General features: G+C 43.4%; 1 protein-coding gene across 3 annotated transcripts in view; it reads left to right on the top strand.

The window, feature by feature from the left end:
* Positions 1 to 12382, top strand: part of ARRDC3 (arrestin domain containing 3) — a 124638-nt gene extending 112256 nt beyond the window's left edge. For all 3 annotated transcript variants that reach the window (XR_008315229.1, XR_008315226.1, XR_008315223.1), the window contains one exon: positions 10665 to 12382. The gene's annotated coding sequence lies outside the window, so the exon portion shown is untranslated. The remainder of the gene's footprint in view (positions 1 to 10664) is intronic.
* The last annotated feature ends 920 nt before the right edge of the window (positions 12383 to 13302 follow it).

Below are 13302 nucleotides of genomic sequence, written 5' to 3'. Positions count from 1 at the left end.
AGTAAAGGTAAAGTGTGCCGTCAAGTCGATTTTGACTCCTGATGCCCACAGAGTCCTGCGGTTTTCTTCGGTAGAATATAGGAGGGGTCTACCATTGCCTCCTCCCGCACAGTGTGAAATGATGCCTTTCAGCATCTTCCTATATCGCTGCTGCCTGATATAGGTGTTTCCCATACCAGCAGGGATTCAAAACAGCAACCTTCTGCTTGTTAGTCAAGCATTTCCCTGCTGTGCCACTTATGTACTTATATGAGTACAAAAAGCAAAACCTTTGAGAATTACTGCATCTGGAAGCTCCATTTTTATTCCATATTCAGGTCAATGTGGAAACTTACAGAAATCAGCAGAAACAAGTCTTCTGTCTTGAAGTACCCTGCATGTTTGTTTTAGAACCCCATGGCATGATTAATCTTATCAACAGCAAGAGACTAATGAGTCTAAGGGGGTACTACCCATTGTAACCAGGATATTTCTGTGAGCAGCAAGGATAGGGGATTGCCATGTGTTGTGCAAAGCAAGAACACAACCCAGCCAACAAACATTTTTAGGTCTTGCTGAATTCAACAAGTTAAGCACTTTAACAAGTTAGCATGTCCAACAAGTGGCACCTTTTTTCATATGTGGTGGACCTGTGGGAAGGCTAAAGACTATTGGGACATGATATATAATGAGTTAAAGAAAATATTTAAAATGACATTTCCTAAGAAGCCAGAATCTTTCCTGCTGGGAATAACACAAGGTGTAATCTCTACAACTAATTTAACATTTTTTATGTATGCTTCTACGGCGGCCAGAATTATATATGCACAGAAATGGAAGAGTAATGAACTGCCTTCAAAAGAAGACTAGCTGATAATAATTTTGGAATATGCGGAGATGGCAAAACTTACAACACTAATAAGAGACCAAAACTTGGAATGTTTTAAAGAAGATTGGAAACCATTCTTGTTGTATCTAAAGAACTACTTTCCTACTATGGATTTTACAGCAGGGTTTGAAATTTAGCAAAAAACTGCAGGTTGGGTAGATTAGCTATGTTTGTAAGGGTTTAAATTTATGCTTTGAATTATTATTATAGCAAGGGTAAACTTTATTGATGATGATTCATGAAGAGATGTGTGCGGGAAGTCCACCTTTTTGTGTGTATTTGTAATGAATGACAATATTACTATTGTTAAAATTAATAAAAATTGAATTGGGGGGGGGAGCATGTCCAACAAGTGACCACACACTGAGCTGCATGGGAGCCATTTCTCCATAGGAACATCCCATATGACTGAGATATGTGGGTACGAGAGGGTTGTTGAATGCCGTTAATGAGGAGATGGCAAACAGAAAAGATCTGTGCCTTCCAGTAGCTCTGAATTATCGATGTCATCTGGTGACTTTTGTTAATGAAACTGCCTCGAGGGTGATTGGCCTGCACCCCCTAGTTCGGGTGAATGTGGGGAATTTAGCTCAAAAGAGAAGACAGTTCCAATCAGCCTTAATTTGTGCAAGCGTATGAACTCAAGCAAATCAGCTTGAGAGAGAGGTTTCAATTAAATCTAAAAGGAGTTTATTTAAAGCAAAAATAATAAGACTAAATAAAGTAGAAAAATAGACTCTTGTAAGGCACATTTAGCTTAAAGTTCAAAATTGTGTGTAAATTCCCAGGCGGGCTAGAGATGTAGTTTAAGATAGAGGGGCAAGAGTTCAGAAATAAGAGAAAAGGATACGTTCAGCCCTGAAGAAGCTAGGCAAGAGGCTATATCACCTGTCCTGAAGAGGGGAACACCAAAGTGGTGTCTCTTGTTGCAGTCTGCTGGGGTCCAGAGTGAGAGACACAAGGGAACACTGAGATGTTTCACAGTGGGAGTCCAAGGTGTATTAAGGATGCACATTGGGTCATGGAATTAGGTTTACTTATATACCCCTGCTGAACAGGGGAGCCCAGACTACCTTTTTTGGGGAAGGCATTGTGTCTCAGTCCTTCCTGGATAGGAATGTATGTGAATTGCCTATGGCATTCAAGGCTGATTGTGAGGACAATTGGAGTGTGCAGGTTCTTTTAAAGAATATCCTGTGCTGGGAAGGGCTTCCAAAAAATTCTATCAAAAGTTTTGATGGGCATCTCTTCAAAGTTACATCACTAACTCATCCCTATTGTAATGGAGGCTGCAGATAAGAAACGTGTCTTATCTGTCTTTTTTCCCTGGCCTAATGGCCAGGTATTGTCTCTCTTTGCGAGAGGAAGAGGGGAGTTTAGTTTTCATTCCAAGGCTGAAATGATCTTAGATGCCAGACACTTGCAATAGCTAGTCCTGGGAGTCTGCTTAGCTGGGCACCCCTCATAGAGAGTCTGAAGCTAATCTGCTTTCCAATTTGTGGGGCTTGTAGTCAAATCTAGGGGTGACCAGTCCACTGCCAACTAAGTGACTTGTCCCCATGTATAACATAGACTGGGAGCTCCCACTGAGGTGTAGCTCCTGAGCATAGCAAAAGTGCAATCTCCAAGCCTGGAGATGCAGTTGCAATCAGGGAGGCTTCTGGGAGCGGGCAGAATAAGCTCAGCTAGTAACACTTTAGTGTCATCTCCATAATACTAGGCTGGCTTTCGATACAAATGTAAATACGCCACATGCAAATTTGTACTGGTGTCTGCCTATTGTGAGTTACTGTATCACACTTCCTATAGGTCTGGGCTGTTGCTCAGTCAGACAATTTACTTCTTTCATTGACACTGTTGATTACAGTTATGCAGTGGACATTAACATTGAATTATTAATTTATAGTTGTTCTAAAAAAGGAGAAATAATTTCCAAAGCCAAACATCTCTAATAAGCAATTGCTTATTAGAGATTCAAGATCCACTGAGGATGAAACACAAGGCATTTGTTTTATTCCCTCTTTTCTGTGGTTTAATCATTCTCTTCATCTCCCCCTTGGCCTGGCTCTAATGATTTTTCATATGCTAGCATTTTGCTTTAGCGCAATGCCAGAAAACACAGTTTTTGTTCTTAGCAGTGACCCAGACTTTTGAATATCAAACAGAGGCTTCTTCTCCCTGTTTAGAACAACTTTTCCAATTTAAATGTATTTTGCTTGACCTGAGTGGCCGGTAACATGTTACCCCTTGTGAGCAGATTGTTTCTTTTTCCTTTGGATCACGTCCCAGGCTGAGTTTTCCATGAATGACACCCATCTGACTGTACTAGGGATCTGCGTGAACCATGATTTGTGCACTCATTTGAATATGAACTGGTTTGTGGTTCTGCAAACCAGTTTGTTCCAGTTCAGCCAACCCATGAGCCAGGTCAGTGGTTCAAGTGCAGGACTGGGGGTGGGGGGAAGCAGCACCTTTAAAAGTGAGTAGTGCAGGTCCTTACCTGTATGCTCGCCTTCCTGTGCAGCTTACTGCAACAGCGGGACCCACACCCACACCCAGCATGGCATGGCACCAGTGTGCACATGGTCCCCACGCATGTGTGGAAGCCATGGCATGGTTTTGTTAACCACACAAATGGCTTCCACGTACGTGTGTGCAGATTGCTGGGGGGTAGGGACACCACCGCAGAAGGAAGCTGCATAGAGCAGTGGGTACATAGGTAAGGACCTGTGCTACTTACTTTTAAAGGTGCTGCTTGCCACTCACCACTTCCTGGTTCCACTCTCAAACCACCTAACTGGTTTTTGTTCAGCTGAACTGGAATGACCCAGTTTGCCGAACCACAATCTGGTTTTTATACGAACTAGTTCATGAACTTCGTACACATCCCTAGACTGTACAGTCTGACCAAGTGGTTTTCAACAGATGGAAAAGGATACTTTATTCTCCTAGAATGTTTCCAGGTTGAGTTCTGTACAGCCCGCAGGTAAGAAAGGCACTGTTTGACACCCCTACGTCCACTTCACAGAGCTCCTCTGTGTAGAAAAGAGTATAAAACTTTGTGTAGCTCATCATGTGTGATGAACTCACAGATCTCTATTTCATAGCATGTACACCTATTGAGAATTCATGACTACATGAATTCTACATGAATAGAGACTACAAGCTTCCTAACGTATTGACACTGTTTTTATATGCAATGAAATATTACATGTGTGCCATCATTACATATAAGGTTTCATTCACTCTCTTGCACAAAAATGCATAATATGACCCTTTGCTATCAGCTGTTTATTGTCCCAGTGCAAATTTTTTGTGGAAAGAAGCCAGAGTTAAAAGTTATTTGAGATATGCACTGACACCACCACTTAGGGCATGTTCACATGGCTGCTTCCTGATAAGGCATCATAGAAGAGAAAGAGAATTCTCTTTTTATTCAAATGAATTGAAGAGAGGCTAGAGAGAGACCGGAGAAGCTGTGAGCATGGGTGTCTGCAGAACCTTTTTTGGGGTGGTGGTGCTGCTGCAACCCTATACCCACTTACCACAGTGTAAGCCCCATTGCATTCAATGGGACTGGCTCAATCCAGAGGGGAGGCAGCCTGAAGCCCTGTTATTTGTTTCTCCATGCTAAATTAGGTGGTTGTGAAATGCCAGATGTTTGTGGGCAGTGAAAGAGGGGTCTCCATATTACAGAGCACAAATGATATATGGGAGGCTTTCCTGTACACGTGGTGCTTATCACCCCTGACACTTCCTGCTGGAACCTTAGCATCTCTGGTGGAAACTACACATTACATGTGAATGAAGCCTCAACAGGTTTCTTTTTCCACATGAAAAGCAGCCTTGAAAATGGCCAGTGAAGAAAGGGTTAAGCACAACCTGCCCATGCCACATTTCTGTTCAGAATGGCAATGTCCTGAGGATAATAGGAACGATCGGATAAACAGCTTAACAAACAGGAACAAAGAAAAGAAAAGTACAAGAATCACACTGTGGGATTTATAACATTAATTAATACTAGCTGGGCCGGGTGCAGAGCATCTGCACCTCTGGCCGGCCCACTCACTGCTGCTATTTCCCCCCTCCTCCCACCCACCACCACCATGCTGGCATGCTCGGCTTTCTGGCTGGCTGGCTGGCTGGCCAACTGGCCGGCCACTCCCTCCCCCACTGCCTGCTTCTCGGGGGCCCCCTTCGCACTTTCTGGTGGCCCAGCTGGCTGGCCCACTTCCTCTCCCCCCCATCCCACGTTTTCTGTCTGGTGGGCTGGCCAGAAAGCTGGCCCGCCACTTCCTCCCAACCCCTCCTCCCGGCGGCCAGGCCAGGCTGGCCCGCCACCTCCTCCAGCCTCCTCCTGCCAGCGGACGGCCCGCCCAGGCTGGCCCGCCGCCGCCTTCTCTGGTGACCGGGCCAGGGCCAAGCTGGCCTGCCACCCCCTCTGGCCAACTGGCAGCCATCCCAGGCTGGCCTGCTGCTGCCTCCTCCAGTCGACCAGCAGCCGGGCCAGGCCAGCCTGCCGCCTCCACCATTGTTTCCCGTCCCCATTGCTATCCCCTAGGCAGCTGCTCTTGCAAGAGCTGCCACACATGCAATTAGCAACAGGTACATTTAGGAGAATTAAATATATAGATAATCAAGTAGTCAAGCTTTTCCTTTAGGCTTCAGGTAAGTCACCTTTAGTGGCACAGCAGGCAAATGCTTGACTAACAATCAGAAGGTTGCCGGTTCAAATCCCCGCTGGTACAATATCGGGCAGCAGCGATATAGGAAGATGCTGAAAGGCATCATCTCATACTGTGCGGGAGGAGGCAATGGTAAACCCCTCCTGTATTCTACCAAAGAAAACCACAGGGCTCTGTGGGCACCAGGAGTTGAAATCGACTTGACAGCACACTTTACTTTTAAGGAACTACATGGCTGAGTACTCCTCCATAGTTAAGAACACCCAGTATAGTGAAAGGCAGCTCATCAGTGAGAAGGATTTAGTCTAGCCTTCTCCCTGATTTTCTAGTTTCCTCTGTAAATTAATTGCATGGGTCATCATTCAAATACTTAAACTTTAACATGATGAAGAAGAGATACAGGGTTTTTTTAAAAGACCATTAAATTCTGTTGAATGTATAAGCAGGCCCTTTGATGGACTATAGAGTTCTCATTAGCCCTATGCAGACACCAAGGCTCTCCACACGAGCAGTGTGGAGAGCCCTAAGGGGTTTGGCTGTAAGGGGTCAAGCCCGCTCTTCCCACACATGAGTGGCTAGGCCACCTACACAGTTACCAGCTCTGTCATGGAACTGGTAGGGATGGCGGGGATCGAGGGCCACCTGCGAGTACGCAGGGCATTCTGGGGAGACCCCCAATGCCAGGAGGCTTATTTTAGCCTCCCAGTTAGTGGTCTCCTCATAAGTTTCCGCAGGGCAGAATCGCACCATGGTGACTCATGATCAGGTAAATGGGGTTAGTGGAGCGATCGCCCTACTAACCTCATTTAAGGGTGGGGGCATTTATGGAGGTTTGCTGCCGACACCACTCCTGTTGCTGCACACAAGTAGCTGCACAGTCCCTCAGCCCAGTTCCTGCTGCTCGTGAGAATAGCCTCATTGTGTTGTACTTGCATTCTGTACATGCATGTTTTTGTGTGAACGACTGTAACGTCACTCATTTTAAAAGTGAACCTGGGTACAGGGCCATTCAAATGCAGGATGCAAACAAGAAGTATGCTGCTGTACTACCTGCATTCAACGTAACATGTGAATGATTGTGCCTGCATACAGATCTGTATCTGTGTGCACTGTGCATAGATGGTACAAGTTCTGAACATGATGTGAATAGGGTTGTTTTGACTGTGACAACCAAAAAGTTTATTTCCTTCTGCGATCCATCTAACGTGATCAATAAAAAACAAGCCATAAAGGCTGATAAATGTCATTCACCTTTTCACAGAGATGACTGCCAACTGAACTCTTCCAAGAATAGTCTTGGCTTGAATGGCAGGAAGGGAATACATGTGATTTGAATATAAGTTAAGGAAGGCAGAAGAAACCCCAGCGAGACAATGTCACCAACTGAGCATAATGCAGCAAGAAGTGCTAAATACGATCTAACATACTTTTGTTTTTAATATACTAGAGAGAAATAAAGGGAAAATCCTTGGACCTGATGATAATCTTTAATGAGATGTTGAAGCTCTTCACACGATCGGTGAGAAGAGCTTCTTGCAGGTCTGCGAGGAAAGCGGGCTTAGTGGCTTAGCCCACTCTCCCTGCAGACGAACAGCTGCTCGTAGCTGGGTGGCCACATTGGCCACCCACACAGCTGCCGGCTCCATCATGGAGCTGGCAGGGGCTGCAGGGATTGGGGGCCGCGCAGCCCCTGGAAGTTCCAGGATATGGGGCATCCTGGAGAGACCCCCGAGCCTGGGAAGCTGTTTGCAGCCTCCCAGTCGGGGGTCTACTCGTGTGTCACTGCTTGTCGTTAACCTTGCTCCATTAACCTCATTTAAGGGGAGGGGGGATTTGGTGGGCTAGCCACCTTGGGACCACCGGTTTCGCCGGAGAGCCCGGTGGTTCCCACAATCCCCGGAATGCGGGCTAAGCTCCCTTAGCCCGCTTTCCATGCTCGTGGGAATAGCCTCTTTATCTTCAAATGGCTGGGCAGTCAAATCATATAGATAGCTTTTCAAAACACAACCAGCATGAGTTATGACTATACACCAGTCACTAATTCACATAGCTGGCTCTCTGCGTATAATGACTGTGCTGCTCTGCTCCAGTTTAGTTTTAGGGTCGCTGCTTTTTTATTGTTTTAAACATGTTATCATTTTAATGGCATTGTAAGCTTCTTTGTGTTCCCTTGTGGGGGGAAAGTGTGGTAGATTTTTTTACTTATTTAAATAAATAGTTAAAATGGACTGATAGAGACAGATATCAGAAATGATGGAAATAGCTTTTCCCACGTCTGTTTTTCATCCAAATAGATTTTCTCCCATCTTCAAAAACCTCTATTATAATTTTCTTTCAGGTATTTTTGGGGGGTGGGGGGAGTTCTAAGATAAAATTTGAAAACTGTGTTAAATTTAGGGACATAGAAACCTAGGAAGCTGGACCATTGGTCACCTAGCTCAGTCTACACTTGTCTACACTGACTGGCAGTGACTCTTCAAGATTTCAGGCAGGAGTCAGTCTCAGAGTCCTACCTGGAGATTCCAGGAAGTTTTTCACACCCAGCATTTAGTTCTCATCTCCTCTGAAATGGAGGTGTGCTTTCACATATCAGCCAAATTTACCCCATAGTCCCTGCGAGCGATCAAGGTACACTTCACATACATTCGGCTTTTCCACCGTGCATTAAAGTGTAAAAGGTAAAGTGTGTCGTCAAGTCAGTTTCGACTCCTGGCACCCAAATAGCCCTGTGGTTTTCTTTTGGTAGAATACAGGAGGGGTTTTCCATTGCCTAGCTCAATTTATATCTGTGGTTTTAAAAAATCCACTTTTTGTGCGGTTTTTTTGGGGGGGGCAACTTCAAACTTGCAGTAACGCTTTGCAAAAAACCCACAGTAAAGCCTGCTGTCTGGGAAAGCTCTAGAAGTGAACCTAGGACCTTTTTTGTATGATGCTATACCATTGAACTATGGGCTACAGCCCCATCCTTTTTGTTTGTTTGGACTTGGTCTAATTTGGTTTTTATAATGCCAATTACTTCTTCAATTGAGAGCTGGAATTTCTTAAAACCTACCTCAGCCACGAGCTCCTTGGATGTCTGTAGGCAACAAGTCACAATCTCATTTTCTATCAATAAGAATGATGATCACCTATCACGTAGGGTTGTTTTTAACAATATAAAGATTATGAAGCTTTTAACACACTTTAAAGTATGATATTATTATTCTACAATAAATTCCACTGCGGATTTCTTGAGTTCATCTGTCATTTGCTTGCTTGACTTGATCCAATCAGAAGAAGAAGGGAGGAGAAGCTTTATTGTTGGGACTGGGTCAGGGCTGTCTGTGGCGACTGTACACAACCTGGAGGTTTTGTTCTCTAGTCCAGGGTTTCTGAGGTTAGCAGTCTCAGCTGAAGAAGCTTAAAACTGGAGAAGGCGAAGCCTAAAGTGTAGCACACAGAAGATTCTGCTCTGTGGACAGGCAAAGGGCTGAAGACCAGTAGAGTTGCCAACTCTATCCAAAGCTGTTTCCCTTTCCTTTTTCTTTTTTTACACAATATCAAGCATTTAAAATCTTATTTTCAGTTATTATGTGGAGATGTATGCTGTTTCCTGGAGATTCCAGGAGATGTAGCCATAATTGAGCAGATGGGTTCAAAGAACCCGGGCCTCCCAGCTCCTGAGAGCCCGCCAGCTCCACCCCTCCCTATCCCCCTAGCTACACCCTTCTTCCAGGCCAATCCTAGAGGGCTGGCAACCCTAAAGGCCAACCTCCCTCTGTGTGTGTGTGTGTGTGTGTGTGTGTGTGTGTGTGTGTGTGTGTATCAGGCCTGACCAAATCCAGAGGCAGCTTCCTGCCAGTTGCAAGCACCAGTGTGGCACAGCCGGTGCCTGAAGTCTGGACCCCTGAAAGCTCATGGTGGCACACTAGCAAGCCTCAAACCCTTACGTTCCTGTTCCAAACCCCCAGGCTCCAGGTAGTCTGCAAAATTAATCCGGCAATGTCTTCCCCGTCATGGCTGTGAAAGGCAATAGAAATCTAGGTTTTTTACTTGAGATACAATTATTTGTTTGTTTGATTGATTGATCTGATTTCAGTTATTAAGTGCTGCTTCTGAAAATGCAAATAAGAAAGAATTTAGAATGCAACCAAAGATGCACAAGTTAGTAACGATGCTACTGCCTGACACAAGTATGAAATGTATGATCTGCTAAAATGATCTTATGGGTTAGAACAGGGGTTCTCAAACATCTGGGTCTCCAGAAGTTGTTGGACTACCACTCCCATCATCCTCATCCACAATGGCTTTTGAGAACCCATAAGAACAGCCCTGCTGGATCAGGCCCATGGCCTATCTAGTCCAGCATCCTGTTTCACACAGTGGCCACCCAGATGCCTCTGAGAAGCCCACAGTGTTTGAAGACATCAAGGCTGTTCTCACAAGCAGCCAAGACTGGGCTAGGGCATCCCGACCCCTGCACCTCCGCGCTGCGGGCCATCTGGGCACATGATCCGCATGCCCTGACCCACCCAGACCTGGCAGCCGGATCGTCTGTAGAGAAGCTGAGCTTCTCCTGCCTTACCCGCTGCCCGCCCTCAAGGCCTCTCATGTTATTGTGAGAAAGGGCTCATCATCTTGCCTTTGTTGTTTACTCTCTAGGTTTGATGCAGTACCCTCTTGCAGTCCTAAGGTATAGTAATTAAGACAGATGACATTTCATGGGTGCAGCATTTCTTTCATATACACTTGAACTAACTGGAAGTTTGAAATGACTTAACCTTCAGACCCATTCACTTTAACAGCCTTCTTGAAATTAAGTGGCTTCAGGCCTGTAGCTATTATCCAATGGATCCCATGGTAATTCTTCAACTGTATCCTTTGCCCAACTAACAGTAATCATGCAACAATTATCTGCTCTTTAATGAGCCTATTATAGGCAGTTAGAGCAGTTCTCCCAAGCCCGTTTGTCCAAACCCAGTGCTACATGATTGCCCATCTGTAGACATTGTTTTTAATCTATTGATTTTTCTCCTAAAACATTACTCTTAAAAATAATCCAACTCTTATTACAATTATAACTCAAATATTTGGCATCCTGTTTTTCATTTGTTTACTTTTTTGTTTCACAGAGGATGAAGAGCTGCTATTAACCCTTTGGGGCATTTTGGGAACAGGACTTATCTACAAAAATGTTTTCAGACCTCTTCAGATAAGGTGTCAGAATGTAACACCAGTGCCTTATTAGAGAGATGGATGGCCCGCATGTTTGTACTTTACACTCCTTCACAGTGCAGCCAGTTGGCTGAAGAGTACCTAACTTCACATAGTACTGTGCTAGACTGCCAGCTACTAAGCAATAAATATGTCCTGTAGAATTTCAGGTTAGAACTGGTAACTGCTGGATTGTAGATTCTTTCTATTGGATTGTTCCTGCAAAAGATTGCTAGGGAAGTGGATAATAAACCCAACAGACAAAAATACATTTCTTTTTATATCACTTTTTTTTTTTTTTTAAGGAAAGGTTAGAAAAAATGGGTCGTATCAGAAGGAATTATCTTAGAGGACTTCCCTTGCAGGGAAATGCTCTGATGCAATTATAACTCAAATCTTACATTTGTTATCCTAACTGAATGCTATAGTATTATCGGAAATATCATGCTGGTTGGGATGACTAAAATGAGGGTAAAAAATGAATAATTTAAAGACTACAAATGTGAAAGTCTGGTCTGATGGGATTTTCGTCCCAGTGTCCCTAAGGAAAATGATTATGGCATTTCATCCAAGCAGGTCATTGAATGCTGGAAATAATCTTTTCAGAGTGCCATTTTGCAAATAGCTTGCCTGATGATCCCGTGGCAGGCAATCCAATGACTCTAGAACTTTACAAACTGAAGCAAAAACTTCTTTTGGACATAGATATGGGAAGGATCCATATGCAATGCTAGTCAGTCAGTTCAATTTATTTGTTTTGGCCATTGGCCATAACACAACATAAAACAGAATGAGAAAAATGGTAACAGCAGGGATACCCCTGCTAACTTGGCAAAGAGGCACCTTTTAACATGGTGATTCTCTTTATTTAGCAGGGGGAGAGCAAATGGCCCTATCCACCCCCAGCGCAGTACCTCCAGTGGCTGTTGCTGGTGTCTATCGTATGTTTCTTTTTAGATTGTGAGCCCTTTGGGGACAGGGAGCCATCTTATTTATTTATTTATTTATTGTTTATCTGTGTAAACTGCCCTGAGCCATTTTTGGAAGAGCGCTATAGAAATTGAATAAAATAATAATAACAACAACAACAACATAAAACCAATCAGGCATTAAACAAAGGCATACAAAAGAAACCCACAAAATAACATCAATACAATGCCAATGAATGTAAAGAAAACCTGTAGTTTCTGCCACCTGCTAGCAGCCATGTTATGCCTGGTGAGATGTGTATCCAGTCTGTGACAAAATATAGTAGAAAGAAAACCGAGGTTAGTGTGAACTGCTTGAGGATCCAGGTCCAGAACTTGCAGCAAAGATCAGAGGAAGCCTCTTCTTAACTCCTGCAGCTAACAAACATCTGCGAAGTATTAAATATTATTTTAATTAAATATTGTTTTAACAGTTTTAACATGGTTTTAAAATGTTGTTTTAAATTTTTTTAAATTGTTGTAATGTTTAAACTTTTGCTATGTCATTTATTTTGTGTTAACTACTGTTTTAAGTTTTTTGTTGTCATTTATCGTAACTAATGTTTTCATTTTTTTTGTTTGCTTGTTGTAAACCACCCAGAGATGTGAGTTTTGGGTGGTATAGAAGTGTGTTAAATAAATAAATAAATAAATAAATAAATAAATAAGAAATTTTTGTGATGGACAAACCACGCCGGTGTGATTTACAGAGCTGTACAGTTATTGGACAGGGTGGAAATTTTCTTATACCCTTATGCTTCTATTGAAACTTTTAAAAAATGATGATTCACATCGCTCTTAAGCACCAGAGATGTGGGTAGGTCTTGGTTTAATATGATTATGACAACGAGGTCAAACAATAGGTGTGCTTACATCCAGATTTTCAAAGAGCAATAAAGTAATTCACTCCTATAGTGTTCATAGGATTGCTAATCCACCAGGATTGACCTGGAGTCTCCAGGAATGCGCCTCAGTCTCTAGGTGATTACTGAAAGCAATCCAAAACCGCCTATAGACTTCAGTAGTGGGTGGTATGCAGATATGTTAAATAAATAAATACATACATACATACATACATAAATCTAGGAGATTTTAATGACTTGATATTAAGAAATCTATTGGGGAAAACATCTCCAGAAACATCTTCAGTCAGTTGGCAACCCTATCTATTCACACCACCATTTCAGCTTGTAATAAACTAACTAACACTGTCCTTTTGTGCTCCCCCTCCCCCCACAGGCTGACAGGAAAAGCGTGGGTTCCCCATATTCCATAATATTGAATAAGTCATTGTGATTGGCACTGCTTTTGAAAAAGAGATCCTCTGTCCAGTTATTTCTGCCCAGGAGAAGCTGCATGAGGGTTCTTCCCCCCCAAACAAGCCAGGAGAAACAGTAATAAATAACTGCTGGATCTTTCAGCAATAATTTAACAAGCTCAGTGCATACCAGTGCGCAACAAATATTTATATACCACTTTTCAACTAAAGTTCCCAAAGCGGGGTGTGTGTGTGTGTCCCTGTCCTTAAAAGGCTCACAACCTAAAAAAAAAAAAGGAAGACAAGATCGACACCAGCAACAGAAGGAGA

Source organism: Hemicordylus capensis, chromosome 2 (assembly GCF_027244095.1).
Source record: "Hemicordylus capensis ecotype Gifberg chromosome 2, rHemCap1.1.pri, whole genome shotgun sequence".
NCBI classification, from domain to species: domain Eukaryota; kingdom Metazoa; phylum Chordata; class Lepidosauria; order Squamata; family Cordylidae; genus Hemicordylus; species Hemicordylus capensis.
Note: the sequence above shows the minus strand (reverse complement) of the source record. Positions and strands in the feature narration are given on the sequence as shown.